General features: G+C 42.1%; 42 pseudogenes; all 42 read right to left on the bottom strand.

The window, feature by feature from the left end:
- Window positions 1-119: 119 nt before the first annotated feature.
- Window positions 120-238, bottom strand: LOC134595437 (5S ribosomal RNA; annotated as a pseudogene).
- A 225-nt stretch (window positions 239-463) lies between these two features.
- Window positions 464-582, bottom strand: LOC134589036 (5S ribosomal RNA; annotated as a pseudogene).
- A 225-nt stretch (window positions 583-807) lies between these two features.
- Window positions 808-926, bottom strand: LOC134588009 (5S ribosomal RNA; annotated as a pseudogene).
- A 468-nt stretch (window positions 927-1,394) lies between these two features.
- Window positions 1,395-1,513, bottom strand: LOC134588832 (5S ribosomal RNA; annotated as a pseudogene).
- Window positions 1,514-1,889: 376 nt separating this feature from the next.
- Window positions 1,890-2,008, bottom strand: LOC134597003 (5S ribosomal RNA; annotated as a pseudogene).
- Window positions 2,009-2,142: 134 nt separating this feature from the next.
- Window positions 2,143-2,261, bottom strand: LOC134587836 (5S ribosomal RNA; annotated as a pseudogene).
- Window positions 2,262-2,395: 134 nt separating this feature from the next.
- On the bottom strand, window positions 2,396-2,514 carry LOC134595940 (5S ribosomal RNA; annotated as a pseudogene).
- Window positions 2,515-2,648: 134 nt separating this feature from the next.
- LOC134594798 (5S ribosomal RNA) lies at window positions 2,649-2,767 on the bottom strand (annotated as a pseudogene).
- Window positions 2,768-2,901: 134 nt separating this feature from the next.
- Window positions 2,902-3,019, bottom strand: LOC134588788 (5S ribosomal RNA; annotated as a pseudogene).
- Window positions 3,020-3,487: 468 nt separating this feature from the next.
- On the bottom strand, window positions 3,488-3,606 carry LOC134595938 (5S ribosomal RNA; annotated as a pseudogene).
- Window positions 3,607-3,740: 134 nt separating this feature from the next.
- Window positions 3,741-3,859, bottom strand: LOC134598329 (5S ribosomal RNA; annotated as a pseudogene).
- A 134-nt stretch (window positions 3,860-3,993) lies between these two features.
- On the bottom strand, window positions 3,994-4,111 carry LOC134588787 (5S ribosomal RNA; annotated as a pseudogene).
- Window positions 4,112-4,336: 225 nt separating this feature from the next.
- LOC134596390 (5S ribosomal RNA) lies at window positions 4,337-4,455 on the bottom strand (annotated as a pseudogene).
- Window positions 4,456-4,589: 134 nt separating this feature from the next.
- On the bottom strand, window positions 4,590-4,708 carry LOC134594796 (5S ribosomal RNA; annotated as a pseudogene).
- Window positions 4,709-4,933: 225 nt separating this feature from the next.
- LOC134594474 (5S ribosomal RNA) lies at window positions 4,934-5,052 on the bottom strand (annotated as a pseudogene).
- A 134-nt stretch (window positions 5,053-5,186) lies between these two features.
- LOC134588466 (5S ribosomal RNA) lies at window positions 5,187-5,304 on the bottom strand (annotated as a pseudogene).
- A 225-nt stretch (window positions 5,305-5,529) lies between these two features.
- Window positions 5,530-5,648, bottom strand: LOC134596323 (5S ribosomal RNA; annotated as a pseudogene).
- A 134-nt stretch (window positions 5,649-5,782) lies between these two features.
- Window positions 5,783-5,901, bottom strand: LOC134588384 (5S ribosomal RNA; annotated as a pseudogene).
- Window positions 5,902-6,035: 134 nt separating this feature from the next.
- On the bottom strand, window positions 6,036-6,154 carry LOC134595936 (5S ribosomal RNA; annotated as a pseudogene).
- Window positions 6,155-6,531: 377 nt separating this feature from the next.
- Window positions 6,532-6,650, bottom strand: LOC134588479 (5S ribosomal RNA; annotated as a pseudogene).
- Window positions 6,651-6,784: 134 nt separating this feature from the next.
- LOC134594135 (5S ribosomal RNA) lies at window positions 6,785-6,903 on the bottom strand (annotated as a pseudogene).
- A 134-nt stretch (window positions 6,904-7,037) lies between these two features.
- Window positions 7,038-7,155, bottom strand: LOC134588463 (5S ribosomal RNA; annotated as a pseudogene).
- Window positions 7,156-7,623: 468 nt separating this feature from the next.
- Window positions 7,624-7,742, bottom strand: LOC134598202 (5S ribosomal RNA; annotated as a pseudogene).
- Window positions 7,743-7,876: 134 nt separating this feature from the next.
- On the bottom strand, window positions 7,877-7,995 carry LOC134595935 (5S ribosomal RNA; annotated as a pseudogene).
- A 377-nt stretch (window positions 7,996-8,372) lies between these two features.
- On the bottom strand, window positions 8,373-8,491 carry LOC134588478 (5S ribosomal RNA; annotated as a pseudogene).
- A 134-nt stretch (window positions 8,492-8,625) lies between these two features.
- Window positions 8,626-8,744, bottom strand: LOC134595115 (5S ribosomal RNA; annotated as a pseudogene).
- A 134-nt stretch (window positions 8,745-8,878) lies between these two features.
- On the bottom strand, window positions 8,879-8,997 carry LOC134598280 (5S ribosomal RNA; annotated as a pseudogene).
- A 134-nt stretch (window positions 8,998-9,131) lies between these two features.
- LOC134594936 (5S ribosomal RNA) lies at window positions 9,132-9,250 on the bottom strand (annotated as a pseudogene).
- Window positions 9,251-9,475: 225 nt separating this feature from the next.
- LOC134588477 (5S ribosomal RNA) lies at window positions 9,476-9,594 on the bottom strand (annotated as a pseudogene).
- A 134-nt stretch (window positions 9,595-9,728) lies between these two features.
- LOC134595568 (5S ribosomal RNA) lies at window positions 9,729-9,847 on the bottom strand (annotated as a pseudogene).
- A 134-nt stretch (window positions 9,848-9,981) lies between these two features.
- Window positions 9,982-10,100, bottom strand: LOC134598279 (5S ribosomal RNA; annotated as a pseudogene).
- Window positions 10,101-10,234: 134 nt separating this feature from the next.
- Window positions 10,235-10,353, bottom strand: LOC134594935 (5S ribosomal RNA; annotated as a pseudogene).
- Window positions 10,354-10,578: 225 nt separating this feature from the next.
- Window positions 10,579-10,697, bottom strand: LOC134597954 (5S ribosomal RNA; annotated as a pseudogene).
- Window positions 10,698-10,831: 134 nt separating this feature from the next.
- LOC134589125 (5S ribosomal RNA) lies at window positions 10,832-10,950 on the bottom strand (annotated as a pseudogene).
- Window positions 10,951-11,084: 134 nt separating this feature from the next.
- LOC134596466 (5S ribosomal RNA) lies at window positions 11,085-11,203 on the bottom strand (annotated as a pseudogene).
- A 387-nt stretch (window positions 11,204-11,590) lies between these two features.
- Window positions 11,591-11,709, bottom strand: LOC134596861 (5S ribosomal RNA; annotated as a pseudogene).
- Window positions 11,710-11,843: 134 nt separating this feature from the next.
- Window positions 11,844-11,962, bottom strand: LOC134596371 (5S ribosomal RNA; annotated as a pseudogene).
- Window positions 11,963-12,339: 377 nt separating this feature from the next.
- LOC134588436 (5S ribosomal RNA) lies at window positions 12,340-12,457 on the bottom strand (annotated as a pseudogene).
- Window positions 12,458-12,925: 468 nt separating this feature from the next.
- LOC134594426 (5S ribosomal RNA) lies at window positions 12,926-13,044 on the bottom strand (annotated as a pseudogene).
- A 134-nt stretch (window positions 13,045-13,178) lies between these two features.
- On the bottom strand, window positions 13,179-13,297 carry LOC134589505 (5S ribosomal RNA; annotated as a pseudogene).
- A 225-nt stretch (window positions 13,298-13,522) lies between these two features.
- On the bottom strand, window positions 13,523-13,641 carry LOC134594377 (5S ribosomal RNA; annotated as a pseudogene).
- Window positions 13,642-13,775: 134 nt separating this feature from the next.
- Window positions 13,776-13,894, bottom strand: LOC134597320 (5S ribosomal RNA; annotated as a pseudogene).
- Window positions 13,895-13,900: the final 6 nt, after the last annotated feature.

Below are 13,900 nucleotides of genomic sequence, written 5' to 3'. Positions count from 1 at the left end.
GCGATCTCGCTAATGTTGGTAGAATATCAAACTCTGGTTGCGACAAAAGACAAGACGCTTCTGGATAGGGAAAAAGTGGTCTGATTATGACATCATAATGCAAAAAAGAAATAAACAAAAGCTTACGGCACCTGAGGTTCCCAGTTGGTCTCCCATACAAGTACTAACCAGGCCCGAGTCTGGATGGCTTCCGAGATCTGATGAGATCAGGCATTTTCAGACTGGTATGGCCGTAAGTGAAATTAAGAGAATGTGATCTCGCTAATGTTGGTAGAATATCAAACTCTGGTTGCGACAAAAGACAAGACGCTTCTGGATAGGGAATAAAGTGGTCTGATTATGACATCATAATGCAAAAAAGAAATAAACAAAAGCTTACGGCACCTGAGGTTCCTATTTGGTCTCCCATAGGGAAAAAAGTGGTCTGATTATGACATCATAATACAAAAAAGAAATAAACAAAAGCTTACAGCACCTGAGGTTCCTAGTTGGTCTCCCATACAAGTACTAACCAGGCCCGAGTCTGGATGGCTTCCGAGATCTGATGAGATCAGGCATTTTCAGACTGGTATGGCCGTAAGTGAAATTAAGAGAATGCGATCTCGCTAATGTTGGTAGAATATCAAACTCTGGTTGCGACAAAAGACAAGACGCTTCTGGATAGGGAATAAAGTGGTCTGATTATGACATCATAATGCAAAAAAGAAATAAACAAAAGCTTACGGCACCTGAGGTTCCTAGTTGGTCTCCCATAGGGAAAAAAGTGGTCTGATTATGACATCATAATGCAAAAAAGAAATAAACAAAAGCTTACGGCACCTGAGGTTCCTAGTTGGTCTCCCATACAAGTACTAACCAGGCCCAAGTCTGGATGGCTTCCGAGATCTGACGAGATCAGGCATTTTCAGACTGGTATGGCCGTAAGTGAAATTAAGAGAATGCGATCTCGCTAATGTTGGTAGAATATCAAACTCTGGTTGCGACAAAAGACAAGACGCTTCTGGATAGGGAAAAAAGTGGTCTGATTATGACATCATAATGCAAAAAAGAAATAAACAAATGCATACGGCACCTGAGGTTCCTAGTTGGTCTCCCATACAAGTACTAACCAGGCCCGAGTCTGGATGGCTTCCGAGATCTCACATTTTCAGACTGGTATGGCCGTAAGTGAAATTAAGAGAATGCGATCTCGCTAATGTTGGTAGAATATCAAACTCTGGTTGCGACAAAAGACAAGACGCTTCTGGATAGGGAAAAAAGTGGTCTGATTATGACATCATAATGCAAAAAAGAAATAAACAAAAGCTTACGGCACCTGACGTTCCTAGTTGGTCTCCCATAGGGAAAAAAGTGGTCTGATTATGACATCATAATGCAAAAAAGAAATAAACAAAAGCTTACGGCACCTGAGGTTCCTAGTTGGTCTCCCATACAAGTACTAACCAGGCCTGAGTCTGGATGGCTTCCGAGATCTGACGAGAACAGGCATTTTCAGACTGGTATGGCCGTAATTGAAATTAAGAGAATGCGATCTCGCTAATGTTGGTAGAATATCAAACTCTGGTTGCGACAAAAGACAAGACGCTTCTGGATAGGGAAAAAGTGGTCTGATTATGACATCATAATGCAAAAAAGAAATAAACAAAAGCTTACGGCACCTGAGGTTCCCAGTTGCTCTCCCATACAAGTACTAACCAGGCCCGAGTCTGGATGGCTTCCGAGATCTGGCATTTTCAGACTGGTATGGCCGTAAGTGAAATTAAGAGAATGTGATCTCGCTAATGTTGGTAGAATATCAAACTCTGGTTGCGACAAAAGACAAGACGCTTCTGGATAGGGAAAAAAGTGGTCTGATTATGACATCATAATGCAAAAAAGAAATAAACAAAAGCTTACGGCACCTGAGGTTCCTAGTTGGTCTCCCATACAAGTACTAACCAGGCCCGAGTCTGGATGGCTTCCGAGATCTGATGAGATCAGGAATTTTCAGACTGGTATGGCCGTAAGTGAAACTATGCGAATGCGATCTCGCTAATGTTGGTAGAATATCAAACTCTGGTTGCGACAAAAGACAAGACGCTTCTGGATAGGGAAAAAAGTGGTCTGATTATGACATCATAATGCAAAAAAGAAATAAACAAAAGCTTACGGCACCTGAGGTTCCTAGTTGGTCTCCCATACAAGTACTAACCAGGCACGAGTCTGGATGGCTCCCGAGATCTGACGAGATCAGGCATTTTCAGACTGGTATGGCCGTAAGTGAAATTAAGAGAATGCGATCTCGCTAATGTTGGTAGAATATCAAACTCTGGTTGCGACAAAAGACAAGACGCTTCTGGATAGGGAAAAAAATGGTCTGATTATGACATCATAATGCAAAAAATAAATAAACAAAAGCTTACGGCACCTGAGGTTCCTAGTTGGTCTCCCATACAAGTACTAACCAGACCCGAGTCTGGATGGCTTCCGAGATCTGACGAGATCAGGCATTTTCAGACTGGTATGGCCGTAAGTGAAATTAAGAGAATGCGATCTCGCTAATGTTGATAGAATATCAAACTCTGGTTGCGACAAAAGACAAGACGCTTCTGGATAGGGAAAAAAGTGGTCTGATTATGACATCATAATGCAAAAAAGAAATAAACAAAAGCTTACGGCACCTGAGGTTCCTAGTTGGTCTCCCATACAAGTACTAACCAGGCCCGAGTCTGAATGGCTTCCGAGATCTGACGAGATCAGGCATTTTCAGACTGGTATAGCCGTAAGTGAAATTCAGAGAATGCGATCTCGCTAATGTTGGTAGAATATCAAACTCTGGTTGCTACAAAAGACAAGACGCTTCTGGATAGGGAAAAAAGTGGTCTGATTATGACATCATAATGCAAAAAAGAAATAAACAAAAGCTTACGGCACCTGAGGTTCCTAGTTGGTCTCCCAAACAAGTACTAACCAGGCCGAGTCTGAATGGCTTCCGAGATCTGACGAGATCAGGCATTTTCAGACTGGTATAGCCGTAAGTGAAATTAAGAGAATGCGATCTCGCTAATGTTGGTAGAATATCAAACTCTGGTTGCGACAAAAGACAAGACGCTTCTGGATAGGGAAAAAAGTGGTCTGATTATGACATCATAATGCAAAAAAGAAATAAACAAAAGCTTACAGCACCTGAGGTTCCTAGTTGGTCTTCCAAACAAGTACTAACCAGCCCCGAGTCTGGATGGCTTCCGAGATCTGGCATTTTCAGACTGGTATGGCTGTAAGTGAAATTAAGAGAATGCGATCTCGCTAATGTTGGTAGAATATCAAACTCTGGTTGCGACAAAAGACAAGACGCTTCTGGATAGGGAATAAAGTGGTCTGATTATGACATCATAATGCAAAAAAGAAATAAACAAAAGCTTACGGCACCTGAGGTTCCTAGTTGGTCTCCCATAGGGAAAAAAGTGGTCTGATTATGACATCATAATGCAAAAAAGAAATAAACAAAAGCTTACGGCACCTGAGGTTCCTAGTTGGTCTCCCATACAAGTACTAACCAGACCCGAGTCTGGATGGCTTCCGAGATCTGACGAGATCAGGCATTTTCAGACTGGTATGGCCGTAAGTGAAATTAAGAGAATGCGATCTCGCTAATGTTGATAGAATATCAAACTCTGGTTGCGACAAAAGACAAGACGCTTCTGGATAGGGAAAAAAGTGGTCTGATTATGACATCATAATGCAAAAAAGAAATAAACAAAAGCTTACGGCACCTGAGGTTCCTAGTTGGTCTCCCATACAAGTACTAACCAGGCCCGAGTCTGAATGGCTTCCGAGATCTGTCGAGATCAGGCATTTTCAGACTAGTATAGCCGTAAGTGAAATTCAGAGAATGCGATCTCGCTAATGTTGGTAGAATATCAAACTCTGGTTGCTACAAAAGACAAGACGCTTCTGGATAGGGAAAAAAGTGGTCTGATTATGACATCATAATGCAAAAAAGAAATAAACAAAAGCTTACGGCACCTGAGGTTCCTAGTTGGTCTCCCAAACAAGTACTAACCAGGCCGAGTCTGAATGGCTTCCGAGATCTGACGAGATCAGGCATTTTCAGACTGGTATAGCCGTAAGTGAAATTAAGAGAATGCGATCTCGCTAATGTTGGTAGAATATCAAACTCTGGTTGCGACAAAAGACAAGACGCTTCTGGATAGGGAATAAAGTGGTCTGATTATGACATCATAATGCAAAAAAGAAATAAACAAAAGCTTACGGCACCTGAGGTTCCTAGTTGGTCTCCCATAGGGAAAAAAGTGGTCTGATTATGACATCATAATGCAAAAAAGAAATAAACAAAAGCTTACGGCACCTGAGGTTCCTAGTTGGTCTCCCATACAAGTACTAACCAGACCCAAGTCTGGATGGCTTCCGAGATCTGACGAGATCAGGCATTTTCAGACTGGTATAGCCGTAAGTGAAATTAAGAGAATGCGATCTCGCTAATGTTGGTAGAATATCAAACTCTGGTTGCGACAAAAGACAAGACGCTTCTGGATAGGGAAAAAAGTGGTCTGATTATGACATCATAATGCAAAAAAGAAATAAACAAAAGCTTACGGCACCTGAGGTTCCTAGTTGGTCTCCCATACAAGTACTAACCAGGCCCGAGTCTGAATGGCTTCCGAGATCTGACGAGATCAGGCATTTTCAGACTGGTATAGCCGTAAGTGAAATTAAGAGAATGCGATCTCGCTAATGTTGGTAGAATATCAAACTCTGGTTGCTACAAAAGACAAGACGCTTCTGGATAGGGAAAAAAGTGGTCTGATTATGACATCATAATGCAAAAAAGAAATAAACAAAAGCTTACGGCACCTGAGGTTCCTAGTTGGTCTCCCATAGGGAAAAAAGTGGTCTGATTATGACATCATAATGCAAAAAAGAAATAAACAAAAGCTTACGACACCTGAGGTTCCTAGTTGGTCTCCCATACAAGTACTAACCAGGCCCGAGTCTGGATGGCTTCCGAGATCTGATGAGATCAGGCATTTTCAGACTGGTATGGCCGTAAGTGAAATTAAGAGAATGCGATCTCGCTAATGTTGGTAGAATATCAAACTCTGGTTGCGACAAAAGACAAGACGCTTCTGGATAGGGAAAAAAGTGGTCTGATTATGACATCATAATGCAAAAAAGAAATATACAAAAGCTTACGGCACCTGAGGTTCCTAGTTGGTCTCCCATACAAGTACTAACCAGGCCGAGTCTGAATGGCTTCCGAGATCTGACGAGATCAGGCATTTTCAGACTGGTATAGCCGTAAGTGAAATTAAGAGAATGCGATCTCGCTAATGTTGGTAGAATATCAAACTCTGGTTGCGACAAAAGACAAGACGCTTCTGGATAGGGAATAAAGTGGTCTGATTATGACATCATAATGCAAAAAAGAAATAAACAAAAGCTTACGGCACCTGAGGTTCCTAGTTGGTCTCCCATAGGGAAAAAAGTGGTCTGATTATGACATCATAATGCAAAAAAGAAATAAACAAAAGCTTACGACACCTGAGGTTCCTAGTTGGTCTCCCATACAAGTACTAACCAGGCCCGAGTCTGGATGGCTTCCGAGATCTGACGAGATCAGGCATTTTCAGACTGGTATAGCCGTAAGTGAAATTAAGAGAATGCGATCTCGCTAATGTTGGTAGAATATCAAACTCTGGTTGCGACAAAAGACAAGACGCTTCTGGATAGGGAAAAAAGTGGTCTGATTATGACATCATAATGCAAAAAAGAAATAAACAAAAGCTTACGGCACCTGAGGTTCCTAGTTGGTCTCCCATACAAGTACTAACCAGGCCCGAGTCTGGATGGCTTCCGAGATCTGACGAGATCAGGCAGTTTCAGACTATTATGGCCGTAAGTGAAATTAAGAGTATGCGATCTCGCTAATGTTGGTAGAATATCAAACTCTGGTTGCGACAAAAGACAAGACGCTTCTGGATAGGGAAAAAAGTGGTCTGATTATGACATCATAATGCAAAAAAGAAATAAACAAAAGCTTACGGCACCTGAGGTTCCTAGTTGGTCTCCCATACAAGTACTAACCAGACCCGAGTCTGGATGGCTTCCGAGATCTGACGAGATCAGGCATTTTCAGACTGGTATGGCCGTAAGTGAAATTAAGCGAATGCGATCTCGCTAATGTTGGTAGAATATCAAACTCTGGTTGCGACAAAAGACAAGATGCTTCTGGATAGGGAAAAAAGTGGTCTGATTATGACATCATAATGCAAAAAAGAAATAAACAAAAGCTTACGGCACCTGAGGTTCCTAGTTGGTCTCCCATACAAGTACTAACCAGGCCCGAGTCTGGATGGCTTCCGAGATCTGACATTTTCAGACTGGTATTGCCGTAAGTGAAATTAAGAGAATGCGATCTCGCTAATGTTGGTAGAATATCAAACTCTGGTTGCGACAAAAGACAAGACGCTTCTGGATAGGGAAAAAAGTGGTCTGATTATGACATCATAATGCAAAAAAGAAATAAACAAAAGCTTACGGCACCTGAGGTTCCTTGTTGGTCTCCCATACAAGTACTAACCAGACCCGAGTCTGGATGGCTTCCGAGATCTGACGAGATCAGACATTTTCAGACTGGTATGGCCATAAGTGAAATTAAGAGAATGCGATCTCGCTAATGTTGGTAGAATATCAAACTCTGGTTGCGACAAAAGACAAGACGCTTCTGGATAGGGAAAAAAGTGGTCTGATTATGACATCATAATGCAAAAAAGAAATAAACAAAAGCTTACGGCACCTGAGGTTCCTAGTTGGTCTCCCATACAAGTACTAACCAGGCCCGAGTCTGGATGGCTTCCGAGATCTGACGAGATCAGGCATTTTCAGACTGGTATGGCCGTAAGTAAAATTAAGAGAATGCGATCTCGCTAATGTTGGTAGAATATCAAACTCTGGTTGCGACAAAAGACAAGACGCTTCTGGATAGGGAAAAAAGTGGTCTGATTATGACATCATAATGCAAAAAAGAAATATACAAAAGCTTACGGCACCTGAGGTTCCTAGTTGGTCTCCCATACAAGTACTAACCAGGCCGAGTCTGAATGGCTTCCGAGATCTGACGAGATCAGGCATTTTCAGACTGGTATAGCCGTAAGTGAAATTAAGAGAATGCGATCTCGCTAATGTTGGTAGAATATCAAACTCTGGTTGCGACAAAAGACAAGACGCTTCTGGATAGGGAATAAAGTGGTCTGATTATGACATCATAATGCAAAAAAGAAATAAACAAAAGCTTACGGCACCTGAGGTTCCTAGTTGGTCTCCCATAGGGAAAAAAGTGGTCTGATTATGACATCATAATGCAAAAAAGAAATAAACAAAAGCTTACGACACCTGAGGTTCCTAGTTGGTCTCCCATACAAGTACTAACCAGGCCCGAGTCTGGATGGCTTCCGAGATCAGGCATTTTCAGACTGGTATAGCCGTAAGTGAAATTAAGAGAATGCGATCTCGCTAATGTTGGTAGAATATCAAACTCTGGTTGCGACAAAAGACAAGACGCTTCTGGATAGGGAAAAAAGTGGTCTGATTATGACATCATAATGCAAAAAAGAAATAAACAAAAGCTTACGGCACCTGAGGTTCCTAGTTGGTCTCCCATACAAGTACTAACCAGGCCCGAGTCTGGATGGCTTCCGAGATCTGACGAGATCAGGCAGTTTCAGACTGTTATGGCCGTAAGTGAAATTAAGAGAATGCGATCTCGCTAATGTTGGTAGAATATCAAACTCTGGTTGCGACAAAAGACAAGACGCTTCTGGATAGGGAAAAAAGTGGTCTGATTATGACATCATAATGCAAAAAAGAAATAAACAAAAGCTTACGGCACCTGAGGTTCCTAGTTGGTCTCCCATACAAGTACTAACCAGACCCGAGTCTGGATGGCTTCCGAGATCTGACGAGATCAGGCATTTTCAGACTGGTATGGCCGTAAGTGAAATTAAGAGAATGCGATCTCGCTAATGTTGGTAGAATATCAAACTCTGGTTGCGACAAAAGACAAGATGCTTCTGGATAGGGAAAAAAGTGGTCTGATTATGACATCATAATGCAAAAAAGAAATAAACAAAAGCTTACGGCACCTGAGGTTCCTAGTTGGTCTCCCATACAAGTACTAACCAGGCCCGAGTCTGGATGGCTTCCGAGATCTGACATTTTCAGACTGGTATTGCCGTAAGTGAAATTAAGAGAATGCGATCTCGCTAATGTTGGTAGAATATCAAACTCTGGTTGCGACAAAAGACAAGACGCTTCTGGATAGGGAAAAAAGTGGTCTGATTATGACATCATAATGCAAAAAAGAAATAAACAAAAGCTTACGGCACCTGAGGTTCCTTGTTGGTCTCCCATACAAGTACTAACCAGACCCGAGTCTGGATGGCTTCCGAGATCTGACGAGATCAGACATTTTCAGACTGGTATGGCCATAAGTGAAATTAAGAGAATGCGATCTCGCTAATGTTGGTAGAATATCAAACTCTGGTTGCGACAAAAGACAAGACGCTTCTGGATAGGGAAAAAAGTGGTCTGATTATGACATCATAATGCAAAAAAGAAATAAACAAAAGCTTACGGCACCTGAGGTTCCTAGTTGGTCTCCCATACAAGTACTAACCAGGCCCGAGTCTGGATGGTTTCCGAGATCTGATGAGATCAGGCATTTTCAGACTGGTATGGCCGTAAGTGAAATTAAGAGAATGCGATCTCGCTAATGTTGGTAGAATATCAAACTCTGGTTGCGACAAAAGACAAGACGCTTCTGGATAGGGAAAAAAGTGGTCTGATTATGACATCATAATGCAAAAAAGAAATGAACAAAAGCTTACGGCACTTGAGGTTCCTAGTTGGTCTCCCATACAAGTACTAACCAGGCCCGAGTCTGGATGGCTTCCGAGATCTGACGAGATCAGGCATTTTCAGACTGGTATAGCCGTAAATGAAATTAAGAGAATGCGATCTCGCTAATGTTGGTAGAATATCAAACTCTGGTTGCGACAAAAGACAAGACGCTTCTGGATAGGGAAAAAAGTGGTCTGATTATGACATCATAATGCAAAAAATAAATAAACAAAAGCTTACGGCACCTGAGGTTCCTAGTTGGTCTCCCAAACAAGTACTAACCAGGCCCGAGTCTGGATGGCTTCCGAGATCTGACGAGATCAGGCATTTTCAGACTGGTATGGCCGTAAGTGAAATTAAGAGAATGCGATCTCGCTAATGTTGGTAGAATATCAAACTCTGGTTGCGACAAAAGACAAGACGCTTCTGGATAGGGAATAAAGTGGTCTGATTATGACATCATAATGCAAAAAAGAAATAAACAAAAGCTTACGGCACCTGAGGTTCCTAGTTGGTCTCCCATAGGGAAAAAAGTGGTCTGATTATGACATCATAATGCAAAAAAGAAATAAACAAAAGCTTACGGCACCTGAGGTTCCTTGTTGGTCTCCCATACAAGTACTAACCAGACCCGAGTCTGGATGGCTTCCGAGATCTGACGAGATCAGACATTTTCAGACTGGTATGGCCATAAGTGAAATTAAGAGAATGCGATCTCGCTAATGTTGGTAGAATATCAAACTCTGGTTGCGACAAAAGACAAGACGCTTCTGGATAGGGAAAAAAGTGGTCTGATTATGACATCATAATGCAAAAAAGAAATAAACAAAAGCTTACGGCACCTGAGGTTCCTAGTTGGTCTCCCATACAAGTACTAACCAGGCCTGAGTCTGGATGGTTTCCGAGATCTGATGAGATCAGGCATTTTCAGACTGGTATGGCCGTAAGTGAAATTAAGAGAATGCGATCTCGCTAATGTTGGTAGAATATCAAACTCTGGTTGCGACAAAAGACAAGACGCTTCTGGATAGGGAAAAAAGTGGTCTGATTATGACATCATAATGCAAAAAAGAAATGAACAAAAGCTTACGGCACTTGAGGTTCCTAGTTGGTCTCCCATACAAGTACTAACCAGGCCCGAGTCTGGATGGCTTCCGAGATCTGACGAGATCAGGCATTTTCAGACTGGTATAGCCGTAAATGAAATTAAGAGAATGCGATCTCGCTAATGTTGGTAGAATATCAAACTCTGGTTGCGACAAAAGACAAGACGCTTCTGGATAGGGAAAAAAGTGGTCTGATTATGACATCATAATGCAAAAAATAAATAAACAAAAGCTTACGGCACCTGAGGTTCCTAGTTGGTCTCCCAAACAAGTACTAACCAGGCCCGAGTCTGGATGGCTTCCGAGATCTGACGAGATCAGGCATTTTCAGACTGGTATGGCCGTAAGTGAAATTAAGAGAATGCGATCTCGCTAATGTTGGTAGAATATCAAACTCTGGTTGCGACAAAAGACAAGACGCTTCTGGATAGGGAATAAAGTGGTCTGATTATGACATCATAATGCAAAAAAGAAATAAACAAAAGCTTACGGCACCTGAGGTTCCTAGTTGGTCTCCCATAGGGAAAAAAGTGGTCTGATTATGACATCATAATGCAAAAAAGAAATAAACAAAAGCTTACGGCACCTGAGGTTCCTAGTTGGTCTCCCATACAAGTACTAACCAGGCCCAAGTCTGGATGGCTGCCAAGATCTGACGAAATCAGGCATTTTCAGACTGGTATGGCCGTAAGTGAAATTAAGAGAATGCGATCTCGCTAATGTTGGTAGAATATCAAACTCTGGTTGCGACAAAAGACAAGACGCTTCTGGATAGGGAAAAAAGTGGTCTGATTATGACATCATAATGCAAAAAAGAAATAAACAAAAGCTTACGGCACCTGAGGTTCCTAGTTGGTCTCCCATACAAGTACTAACCAGGCCCGAGTCTGGATGGCTTCCGAGATCTGATGAGATCAGGTATTTTCAGACTGGTATGGCCGTAAGTGAAATTAAGAGAATGCGATCTCGCTAATGTTGGTAGAATATCAAACTCTGGTTGCGACAAAAGACAAGACGCTTCTGGATAGGGAAAAAAGTGGTCTGATTATGACATCATAATGCAAAAAAGAAATAAACAAAAGCTTACGGCACCTGAGGTTCCTAGTTGGTCTCCCATACAAGTACTAACCAGGCCCGAGTCTGGATGGCTTCCGAGATCTGACAAGATCAGGCATTTTCAGACTGGTATGGCCGTAAGTGAAATTACGAGAATGCGATCTCGCTAATGTTGGTAGAATATCAAACTCTGGTTGCGACAAAAGACAAGACGCTTCTGGATAGGGAAAAAAGTGGTCTGATTATGACATCATAATGCAAAAAAGAAATAAACAAAAGCTTACGGCACCTGAGGTTCCTAGTTGGTCTCCCATACAAGTACTAACCAGGCCCGAGTCTGGATGGCTCCCGAGATCTGACCAGATCACGCATTTTCTGACTGGCATGGCCGTAAGTGAAATTACGAGAATGCGATCTCGCTAATGTTGGTAGAATATCAAACTCTGGTTGCGACAAAAGACAAGACGCTTCTGGATAGGGAAAAAAGTGGTCTGATTATGACATCATAATGCAAAAAAGAAATAAACAAAAGCTTACGGCACCTGAGGTTCCTAGTTGGTCTCCCATACAAGTACTAACCAGGCCCGAGTCTGGATGGCTTCCGAGATCTGATGAGATCAGGCATTTTCAGACTGGTATGGCCGTAAGTGAAACTACGCGAATGCGATCTCGCTAATGTTGGTAGAATATCAAACTCTGGTTGCGACAAAAGACAAGACGCTTCTGGATAGGGAAAAAAGTGGTCTGATTATGACATCATAATGCAAAAAAGAAATAAACAAAAGCTTACGGCACCTGAGGTTCCTAGTTGGTCTCCCATACAAGTACTAACCAGGCCCGAGCCTGGATGGCTCCCGAGATCTGACGAGATCAGGCATTTTCAGACTGGTATGGCCGTAAGTGAAATTAAGAGAATGCGATCTCGCTAATGTTGGTAGAATATCAAACTCTGGTTGCGACAAAAGACAAGACGCTTCTGGATAGGGAAAAAAGTGGTCTGATTATGACATCATAATGCAAAAAAGAAATAAACAAAAGCTTACGGCACTTGAGGTTCCTAGTTGGTCTCCCATACAAGTACTAACCAGGCCCGAGTCTGGATGGCTTCCGAGATCTGGCATTTTCAGACTGGTATGGCCATAAGTGAAATTAAGAGAATGCGATCTCGCTAATGTTGGTAGAATATCAAACTCTGGTTGCGACAAAAGACAAGACGCTTCTGGATAGGGAAAAAAATGGTCTGATTATGACATCATAATGCAAAAAATAAATAAACAAAAGCTTACGGCACCTGAGGTTCCTAGTTGGTCTCCCATACAAGTACTAACCAGACCCGAGTCGGATGGCTTCCGAGATCTGACGAGATCAGGCATTTTCAGACTGGTATGGCCGTAAGTGAAATTAAGAGAATGCGATCTCGCTAATGTTGATAGAATATCAAACTCTGGTTGCGACAAAAGACAAGACGCTTCTGGATAGGGAAAAAAGTGGTCTGATTATGACATCATAATGCAAAAAAGAAATAAACAAAAGCTTACGGCATCTGAGGTTCCTAGTTGGTCTCCCATACAAGTACTAACCAGGCCCGAGTCTGAATGGCTTCCGAGATCTGGCATTTTCAGACTGGTATAGCCGTAAGTGAAATTAAGAGAATGCGATCTCGCTAATGTTGGTAGAATATCAAACTCTGGTTGCTACAAAAGACAAGACGCTTCTGGATAGGGAAAAAAGTGGTCTGATTATGACATCATAATGCAAAAAAGAAATAAACAAAAGCTTACGGCACCTGAGGTTCCTAGTTGGTCTCCCATACGGAAAAAAGTGGTCTGATTATGACATCATAATGCAAAAAAGAAATAAACAAAAGCTTACGGCACCTGAGGTTCCTAGTTGGTCACCCATACAAGTACTAACCAGGCCCGAGTCTGGATGGCTTCCGAGATCTGATGAGATCAGGCATTTTCAGACTGGTATGGCCGTAAGTGAAATTAAGAGAATGCGATCTCGCTAATGTTGGTAGAATATCAAACTCTGGTTGCGACAAAAGACAAGACGCTTCTGGATAGGGAAAAAAGTGGTCTGATTATGACATCATAATGCAAAAAAGAAATAAACAAAAGCTTACGGCACCTGAGGTTCCTAGTTGGTCTCCCATACAAGTACTAACCAGGCCCGAGTCTGAATGGCTTCCGAGATCTGACGAGATCAGGCATTTTCAGACTGGTATGGCCGTAAGTGAAATTAAGAGAATGCGATCTCGCTAATGTTGGTAGAATATCAAACTCTGGTTGCGACAAAAGACAAGACGCTTCTGGATAGGGAATAAAGTGGTCTGATTATGACATCATAATGCAAAAAAGAAATAAACAAAAGCTTACGGCACCTGAGGTTCCTAGTTGGTCTCCCATAGGGAAAAAAGTGGTCTGATTATGACATCATAATGCAAAAAAGAAATAAAGAAAAGCTTACGGCACCTGAGGTTCCTAGTTGGTCTCCCATACAAGTACTAACCAGGCCCAAGTCTGGATGGCTTCCGAGATCTGACGAGATCAGGCATTTTCAGACTGGTATAGCCGTAAGTGAAATTAAGAGAATGCGATCTCGCTAATGTTGGTAGAATATCAAACTCTGGTTGCGACAAAAGACAAGACGCTTCTGGATAGGGAAAAAAGTGGTCTGATTATGACATCATAATGCAAAAAAGAAATAAACAAAAGCTTACGGCACCTGAGGTTCCTAGTTGGTCTCCCATACAAGTACTAACCAGGCCCGAGTCTGGATGGCTTCCGAGATCTGACGAGATCAGGCATTTTCAGACTGTTATGGCCGTAAGTGAAATT

This window comes from Pelobates fuscus, chromosome 2 (genome assembly GCF_036172605.1).
Source record: "Pelobates fuscus isolate aPelFus1 chromosome 2, aPelFus1.pri, whole genome shotgun sequence".
Classification (NCBI taxonomy): domain Eukaryota; kingdom Metazoa; phylum Chordata; class Amphibia; order Anura; family Pelobatidae; genus Pelobates; species Pelobates fuscus.
The sequence above is the reverse complement of the archived record's forward strand: the minus strand, read 5'-3'. Positions and strand labels throughout refer to the sequence as shown.